A 9,762-nucleotide genomic window follows, 5' to 3' on the forward strand; every position below is an offset into this window, starting at 1 on the left:
CAGGTTAAGCAGGTCCTTGCAGCAAAGCAGACACTACGCAGGCGCTGCCTCTATCACATGCAGACAATGCATAACACTGTCTATTTAACACAGGCAAGCATATTCCTTCAAAAAAAAACCCCAAAAAACCCCAGCATCCCTCCCCCAGCTAGTTATCCACAGCATCTGAGCTATGTGGAGAGAATACAACGTTATGATCCTGCCCTCTTCTAAAACTATAATCTTCTGAAAACAGCTAAAGCCGTGATTAGTCAGATGGTGCCTAGAGTTACCAGAAATGAGACAGAAAATTCCCTGCAGCAATTTAACCACGATCTGTGTAGGAGATCAAGGCAGGAGAAAGACGGCAAGTAACCAAGGAACTAGGAATAGGCAGTGTTGCTGGAGTTGCAGGAGAAAGTAGACAGGTCATATATGACAGGAAAAAAACAGTAATCCCAGATGTCTTTTCCTCAGCAAAACTAAGCAGAAAGCCCACCCTATCCTACTTATGCAGAAGAATGGATTGAAGAGAAGCAAAAAGGCCACGTCAGCATTGGCAGAGAAGATGCCATTAGGTCAGGAAAGTGAGGCAAGTCATCTTCACTCACAAAAGGTACTCCTCCATTAGCGATGGGCACATTATATCCACCTTAAGTACATTACATGTCAGTTACAAGCAGCATGGCCAGATTTTCAGTCACACTAAATTAACCCTACCTGCTGCTTCAGGTAAGAATTTAACAGCCTTCCTCAGTACTCCTTTGGCCTCCCTCCTCCAACATTACTATAACTTTCATGGCATTGCTTGAATTGGAAAAGAGTATGATCAGGGGGGAAAATGGGAAGCAATATCACAGAGAAGCACAGGGCATTGTAAACTCTCCCCGTAAGAAATGGGTATAACAGAAGAGCACATCTGTTATTCTGAGAATTACTCATGATCTGGCATCTGAAGAGCTGGAAATCACTCAAGTCTAAACACTGTTATTGATCCCGATTTTTCTTCCCCTGTAGACCTTGGATCTTGGCTCCCCAATACAAGACCTGAATGACTTTTTCTGATGTACAGACCTCTCCCAAAGAGGGAAAAGAACATTAAGAAGAATCAGCATTAAGGGAAGAGAGCATTTCTGCATTAAATTTTGCTGCAGCATAACCAGCTACTCAAGCGTATATGTCATATTAGCAAAATTAAACATATTATCCAAAATTAGATAGAACCTGGTACTATACTCAGAATAAATGTATGTTGGCTGTATAGTGCATGTAACAAGCCCACAGAGACTAGTCAAAGCCAAAATATCACTGCATTTGCCCCAGGTTTACAGGGCAAAGACTGTTAACAAAGTTCAGCTGATGTGCCATACCTCCATGCGCCAATGTTGTCTGGAAAGTGACAGAGCTATTAGGAACAATTAATTCACATTGAGTTGATGTTTGTTTCTGACCCAAGTCTACAGAACTTCCCCCTTGCAGTTTTTCCTCTCAGTCACACCAGCTATTATTTGAGGTCTTCAACAAACAACTGTAATTTTTTTTTTTTAAAGAAAAAAAAAAAAAACAACTGCTTCAGCTTCTATGTAAACTTTGTTTCCTTTGGATTTGGACTAAACATATTAGTAATTACTCAAAGATTGTTTGCTAAGAGGAACAATAGCTGTGTCACTTTATTTCTTGTCATTTTCATCATGTTAACATTTCAACTCAGGATCACCTCTGTATTTCTAGGATTAGCATATTAGAAGAACTTAAAAGTTTCCCTTAGCTACCATCCTATACACATCATCCTAACGTCGGTGGATACTATATTCTGTATTTATACATGGACTACATTATCAATAATATTAGCAGGTTTTAAGTATTTAAAGTATATTTTTTTAAAGTCACTCAGTCTTCTAGATTGTAAAAAAATAATAATTCAGTAATCTTGAGTGTCCAACAGTCCCTGAAGCACAGCAGTGCAGAAGTTTTCAAGACTAGTGGAAAAACAGAGTAACACCAGCACTAGTCATAGTGCTGAGCATAGTCATAGAGCAAGTAACTTCTTCCAAAAACATTAAATTATACATCCACCTATCCAGGGGAAAAGAGGTCTGCTTTCTTAAGTGCTTGGTTGACTTTACAGGCTCTCTTCACCTGGAGATGAAGGCTCTCTTCACCTGGAGATGACCAAAGCCTGAAACAAAGCTCCCAAGTCCTCCACACCACCTCCACTCAGCATCACTCCTAGCAACTACATTTAGTTTACCTCCCAACTGTAACTCCATGGAGTCAGTGTTCAGTACAGCACACACACAAATGCAGCTTCATGTTAGCCAGCCACAGTGCATGTGGCAACACAGACAAGGAGTTGGCACTACCACCATCTTCCTACACAAGAAGCACAAAGATTATCTGTGCCTGTCTATAATTTGAGAGATACACCAACAGTAAACTGTTTAAGAAAGGACAAATAAATGAATCCATCAAGCAAATGAGCTGCCTAATTTTCATGTTACACATGTGAGGGTGAGGATGAGGGAGAAGAAAAAGTTAAATTGTTCACACTCAGACTCAGGAGCAAGTAACTTTGGGCATCCGATATATTAAGTCATAATACGTTTGTTTCAACCAAAACATTTTCCATGCATTATTATACAGTCAATTACACTACTCTAAACGGACCTCTAAACTGGCTCCATCCAGTTCAGAGACACAAATAAACTTGTTCCTGTTATTGCTTTCCACTGGAAAAAAATACTGAGAGAAACATCACGGGAGCCCTCAAGGATGCAGAAGAAACTGCATGCATCGAAAGCCTTATAATAGAGCTTTTATCGGGCAAAGGCAAAGTCACACAAGGAAGGTGACTAGTGATCTTCTACAGTCACATGAAATATTTGTTTTCAAACTGTAGTCCTCCTCTTAGACTAGTTCTCCCATGACAAACAATGGTAAACCCACTCTCCTGGTACAGTATGGTGCTGCAGGATTGTTGCAAAACAATGAACTGCAGTTTATGGAGATTCACTGGTTTAACGTCTAAACAATATCCTAGCTATCCCTTCTGTGGTTAAGAACACTATTTGCTTTATGCAGCATAAAGGTTCACAAGTTGCACTAAAACCTCCACAGTGAATAAAGTGCCGCTTTCTCCTCTCGGCAGCATCGGCATCCCACCGCACAAGGAACAAGACTCCTACCCTGCTCCTCTCCACCATACATCCCCATGCATGGAGGAGCACGCCACATGCTATTTAGTACTGAAAAGGGCTCATAACCGTCACTGCATATCCTCACGCTGAGTGATCTTTTCCACTATACTGTAACTAGACAAGGGAAGGTAAGCTCTCAGGTAAACACGTTTCTTAATTCAGTGCCACCTGAGGAGTATCTAATCACAGATTTACAGCATCATCACAGTTTTTTTTTTAAAAAAACTTACAAAGACTGCAAGACCAGAAAATCTGAATATATTAACTAAAAAAATGAGGTCAGTCAATGTAATATTTAAGCAAATGTTGTCCATGTTTTACCTAGAAAAGTTCTCATTTTGCCCATAGAAGCATCCTTTCTACTACATCTCTTAACAGTGATTAAAAAAAAAAAAAAATTCCACACAAAATTTCAAGCAAAGGAACTTGCTGTGTACCTGACAATAAGTGTTTCATGAATCTGAAAATCTCGCATTTCTCCTTTAGAATGCAGCCAAAAATCTTTTACAATTAACGAACTAGACACCAACTGAACCTATAATTTACCACACAAATCTCATATCAACCATACTCTTTCTCAGTAGCATCATGTAGTTACAAGTAATAAGCTGTTTGTCTTAGGTCTCCAAGTCATCTACAAGAAATACAACATTTAAAAACATCTTTTTGAGGAAAAAAAAAATACGCCAACCACTGAGACAAGGCCCTCTGTAGGTACTTAAAAAACGACCTACTGTACATGAGACAAACCCAGGTTTGTAATGATGCTTCTGCCATTTGAAGAGTCAAGTCAGTCATTTACAGGTGTTATTTTTTAATTTGGAGGGGAAAGGAGAGGTGAAAAGTATCCTTTAATTTCTTAAAGCTATTCCTAAGATAAATAAAGCATTCCTCAGATAAGTAAAGGCCAAGCCACAGTCAAATACTCGACTCAGTTTACTGCACCACTCGCTAGCAACTTTAAACGTATGAATATTAAAATCAACCTATTTTCTTCTGATGCATAATTCCCTAAATAGCTAAAACTGTCAACCAAAACCAACAAAAATATTTTTTTCACATGTTAAAATGACCAGTAATATAGCTGCACTCCCAAGTCCAAGTCTTTAAAAGCAAGCTGGTCCTTAAAATAACCTTCAAAATACTACGGCTTCAGTTTGCAGGCAAGCAAAAGATAACTCTGGAAGGAAAAAAAAAAAAACAAAAACCAAAAAAACCCACCTGTTTTCCCTTATCTCAACTGAATAGTCATATTAACAGCTTCTGCAGTACTTCACAAACATTGGGTGACAGGATTATTGCAGCGGAAAACGTGAACATACAGATAGCATATGAACTCACTGAAGCTTAGATGCAACAGGAACGCTTCAAAATGGATGAATGAACAGTTGAATGAAAGAAGAGGAAAGTCAGATACACTACAGGAGTGTGTGTATCAAAGTCACTGAAACCTTAAGAACGTCAAAAGAGACAGATGTATCATTTTTAGTGGATGAAGAATCAGTGCTGTACCCAGGGCTGAGCGAACAAGCTGAGATTAAAACCTCACATCCACAATCAAGAGTGTGAAGAAAATCAGGTTTATTTATTCCTCTTCTAACACCAAAAGTCCAAGCTACTCCTCAAAATTAAATTCTCACTTCCCAAATGCCTCTTACCATCTGTCAAACACTTTTAGTGGCTCTCAAGAGGCTTCTTATGCTACTATATACATTACATCTGCAACAGATTTTCTTGTTTTAGAGTACAGATGGAATAAAACACTGTTTTACAACAAACATAGGAAAATACTGCACCGGATCTCAACTGTGTACGATCCAGAACCAGTTTTCCGAATAAAACACTTCTGACTAAGGTATCTGCTGCTAATCAGTGCCCTATTACGAGCACTGTTACCTAAACGTCACTTACTTAGTTTATAGGGTTCAACACTGCACATATGCCTTCCTTTTAAAAGTCAATGGCAATTCTCAAAATATCAAGCTCCACCAAGTCTTTCTACTATTGTATGAAATTACAAAAATTAAGTAATTGAGACAAATTACCAGAAGAGCACGCAGCTTGCTATTCCCACAAGCTGGCCAAGTGTTAGTTTTAAGATAAAGCTACAAAGCTGCTTCTACTGTGTCTAAACTGATGACATTTCTTAGGCAGAGAAACTATCTCCTCGATCAGAAGGTGATTTATAAAAACATCCCCAAAATGATGCAGATTCTTCAAGGCCAGGGTCAAAGCAAGTCCACAAAGCAGCAAGAGTATACTTCCTCTACTAATTCCCGATATTATGAAAGTGAATGTTATTTTTTCCCAAGTAAAGAACTTCTTTTCTCCTTTCTAGTTATAATTAGACCTTCCAACATCTCAAAAACTTGTGAAAGTCACAAGTCTCAAAATTTGCTCGTATGTTTTTAACAGAAGCAATAGGTTTACAAAGCCTTTTACATTGCTCCGGCTGTAAACTCTGAGCATGACTCTCCACTGTGTGTTAGGGAAGGAAAGAAACTATTGAGGGGGCTGAAGTTAAACAGAGAGGTTATCAAGTTTACCTGAAACACAAGACGACAGCAAAAGAAATCACTTAAGCAAAATCCACAAACAGTTTTCTAAAATGAATCAAAGCCTTTGGGAAAAACTTTTTGTGCTGTTCTGGAGTTTTTTGTTTGGTTAGTTTTTTTTTAAAACACCAAGACTGTGCCTACTACCTTTTGTATCTTAAAAAAGATGCATTTCTGAACTATATTATCAGCACCTACTTGTTATAATAAGTTAATTGAAAAGGCTGTCTAACAAAATAGAAAAGCTTTATTAATTCAACATCGTTATGACCACATCAGAATGAGGGGGGTGTTGGGGAGGGACCAAACCAAAAAACAAACAAAACAAAACAAAAAACCAGTTCACTCAAAGCATTGTTTGACATTTAGAAGTAGTATTTTTTACTTCCTCTCCAATTTACTGAAACAGCTTAGGTGAAGAACTATGCTGCTTCATTTCCTGTAAAAACAGGGACTGTATAAATACCTGCCTCAAAAAGCTTTTAGCTACTGCTCCCCTCCTCCCCAACAGTACATCTGCCATAGAAGTAAGATCTTCATTAACAGTATACTGTACAGTGAACCACAACATACCTGACCAAGATTTCCACGTTACAGTTTGAGGAACAGGACCACCAACTTCTCTGCTCATACTCCTTCTATCACATTGCACATACTGAAGAAAACCCCATGCTTTCAGGTAATAAGACTATCTTGTTTTCCACAAAACAGCTGTCACTGTTTCTGCACTGAAAGTCTTTTTCTGTCTTCCTTCATGATTCTCTGATTAGTTGAACACTAAAAGTTGTTCTGTGTTTAATCATAAATTTGAGTAACCCAGAGCTTGACGTATGTTCATTAAAAGGAAAAAACAAACAAACAAACAAACAAACAACAACAACAAACACACCAACCAAAAACCAACCACCACCAAACAACAGAAAAAAAAAACCCACACTGCTCGGCCCATTGGGAAGTTTTAACTATATGATGGCATGTAATTTCCGCAACAAATTTATTTTCTGTTCTAAAAGAGAAGCCCAGAAGGCTAACAGATAAATTATTTGACAGATAGGCTAAAAGTGACGGGGACGGAGATGGGAAAAGAGAGAAAAACCCCTTAGAAAACTCCCCTGCAGGCTTCAGGGAACAGAAATTGCAGGAAATGCCGTGGTAAAATAGTCATCAGTGAAGAGACGAAAGCCTAATAACTGACTTGACACAGTTTGTTAAATCTTGGGTGAGTGCTCTATGCAAAGATTTACCAGAGGGAAAGGGGGCTGGAACACAACTTCACAGAATAAAAAACATGCATAGCTTCTTGTACTAGGTAATTGCATGAACATTTATTTGAAAGCATAAGAGCACACAAAAGAAAAAGGATAAGTACTGCATCACCTAAGACCCTTCTTGATCACTGCAACAGAATTTTTAAAAAGCAATCTTCAATAAACTTATTTTCCCTTCAAATTACTTTCTATTAATTTCAGCATTTTACTTCCCTTTGGAGTAAAATCCTGAGATAATACAGTAAGTACTAACAAAAGAACAAGAGTACGTCAGTCTGACTTTCCGTCCTGATTCAATTCCCTGTAAAGAGTGTACAAGTCCAACATTTTTTCCTGCAACGTCAGGAAATTCCTCTTTATGTTGTAAAAGTTAACAACCTTCAACAAGCATTTATAAAACAGAGTTGGAAGTACCCCAGAAGTTCACATTAGTGGGAAAAAAAAAAAAATAGGAGCTGGATGGCCCTTTTCTGAAAAGTCAGCTTCTAATTAATTTTTACAGAACAGTATGTTTAAAAGGAGCTCTTTCCCTGCCCCGTGATTAAACAAGGGAAAAAAAGAGAAAGATCTATTCGTTGCTAGATCAAAGTTAGATCAGTCTCAACAAATTCACTTTATTTACAGCATCTTCGTAACTCCACAACAATAGAAAAATAAAACCCATAAGTGACCACAATCACATGTATCTCTTTTTGCAACTAGTTTCAATTTCAAACAAGACTACATTAAATCACCATCTGGAAAGGAAGACTCTACGGCTGAGTTTTAGAAAGTCATATATTCACAAATTGCTTCAAAGCTCAGGGGTTTTGATCAAAAAAATAGTGCATGGCTATAACAACAAACATCCTCAGAAGTTTGCAGGGAACTCTAAAATGAAACAATACAGAGAGAATTTCACCAGTCCCTTCTACAGCTTCTTGACAGCCAAGAAATGAAATCATGTTCTTCTCTTCTCCTTTTCCCTCCTCACTTAAGACCAGTACTGCATAAACTCTAGAATCTCACTAGCTGGAGAACAGACCTGACAAAGAGAACTGGGGACAACACCGCATACACACTTGTCCTACTGCCCATAACGTTTGCTGCGGACGAACAACTCTGTATCAACCACTGCCTGTTCGAAGCTTGAAAACGAGGTTGATATTAAGCAAGCATCAGCAGTGCCTCAAACGTGCAATACTTAATGAATCAATAGATTTATACTTCCCGTAATTAAGCTGAAATGACTGAAGTTAAGAAAACTTTCTGATGAGAATCAGCACTTTTAAAAGGTTTCCTGTCCTGAGTCCCAGTAACTCTGTTTTGTTTGGACAGTAGTGCACAAGCAGCAACATCTCATGTTAGAAACATCTTCAGTGACACACGGGAACTGACAGCTTTCCTCCTTTCAGAAAAGGAGTTCTATACAGCTTTTCTACAACATACAATTTACGAAGACTATTATTTCAAGAAAACATCTGCAGCTCATCTGAACTACCACCGAGTGCGTGAAGCAAAATGCCTTCAGACAGCATGCGAGTACACTCTTTTGGAAGCGGGCCATTTACGAGGCCTGCTAATGAAGATACAGAAGAGCGGCTGGCAGCACTAAGGAGCAGCGACAGTAACGGGGCTCTACGTTTCATTCCCCACGGCACTGCTCAGTCAGACGATTATTTTCCCAGTGCGAGGGAAGGAGGTTACCGACAGTCAGAGGAGCTAAATTTGAGCTGCATTCGGCACTCAACCCGACCGTTTTCAAACCGTAGTCTGCGGACCCCCGCGAGGGGGGGTCGGACCCCCCAGGGGGAAGCGGAGCAGTGAATAAAAGCAAGTCGAACACGAAGGGGCTCAAACGCCCTAAACTGAGAGGCGCGACTACAGGGAGCCCCGCTGCCGGTCCTAACGCTAAACCCGAGCTTCACCACGCCGCTACGCCTCCTCGCCCGCACCACCCCGCCCGGCCGCTCCCCAGCGCCAGTGCGGGGCCGTCCCGCAGCTCAGCGACAACCACCACCCTCCCTTCTCCGGGGTGGGCGCAAGGCCCAGCCGCTAACGGAGACCCGGCGGTACACGGTGACGCTCCGTCAGGCCACGCCACCTCCTCCCGCCACCGCCAGCGGGGACCGGAGAGCGGCATCACGGCCCCCTCGCCCCGGCCCCCTCTGCGGCGGCTGCGGCGCTGCCCCGCGCCCCGGATCTGCCCCTATGGGACGGGCGAGAGACCCTCCCCCTCCTGCCGGGCTCTCTCTCACCTCTCCCCGCAGCCAGGTTCGGCAGGAGGCACGGCCGGTGCGGGTACCGGTGCAGCTACAGGCGCGGGAAGGGGGCGGTGGCCGGGACCCCTCCCCTCCCCGCCGCGGGCTCCGCCTGCTACGCGCGGCACCGACCGCGCCTTCCCCCAGGCGCGCGCGCGCGCACACACACACACCCGGCTTCTCTCCCTCCTCCCACGCAGCGCCCGGTCGCCGCTTGATCTCCTCATCCGCCGCGGCGGGCGCGAGCGCAGGCGCGCCCCGCCCCCTCGGGCGGCCAACGGCGGCGGGGGCCCGCCCCCTCGGCTGGGCCGTGGCGCGTGCGCCCCCCCGCGGCGGGCGGCCGTTAGCCGGGGGCGGGGGCCCGCAGGAGGGGACGCGGACCGGCAAGGGGCCCGAGCGTGCTGCTGGGTCGGGTTGGGTGGGCTGCCAGCCGCTAAAGGGGGCGAAGGGAGGAAAGCGGTGCAGGCTGCGGGAAGCCTAACGGCTCTGGGTCTGTGACAGGGCTGAGGGGGGCACTAGGGTC

At 42.5% G+C, this 9,762-nt stretch overlaps 1 protein-coding gene across 7 annotated transcripts in view; it reads right to left on the reverse strand.

The window, feature by feature from the left end:
• Nucleotides 1-9,385, reverse strand: part of OSBPL8 (oxysterol binding protein like 8) — a 91,709-nt gene extending 82,324 nt beyond the window's left edge. For 4 of the 7 annotated variants that reach the window (XM_086749605.1, XM_086749596.1, XM_086749588.1 and 1 more), the window contains exon 1: nt 9,237-9,385. The gene's annotated coding sequence lies outside the window, so the exon portion shown is untranslated. The remainder of the gene's footprint in view (nt 1-9,236) is intronic. The other 3 variants (XM_086749619.1, XM_086749614.1, XM_086749616.1) reach the window with 1 other exon arrangement.
• Between the last annotated feature and the right edge of the window lie 377 nt (nt 9,386-9,762).

This window comes from Chlamydotis macqueenii, chromosome 1 (assembly GCF_036417535.1).
Source record: "Chlamydotis macqueenii isolate bChlMac1 chromosome 1, bChlMac1.mat, whole genome shotgun sequence".
Classification (NCBI taxonomy): Eukaryota; Metazoa; Chordata; class Aves; order Otidiformes; family Otididae; genus Chlamydotis; species Chlamydotis macqueenii.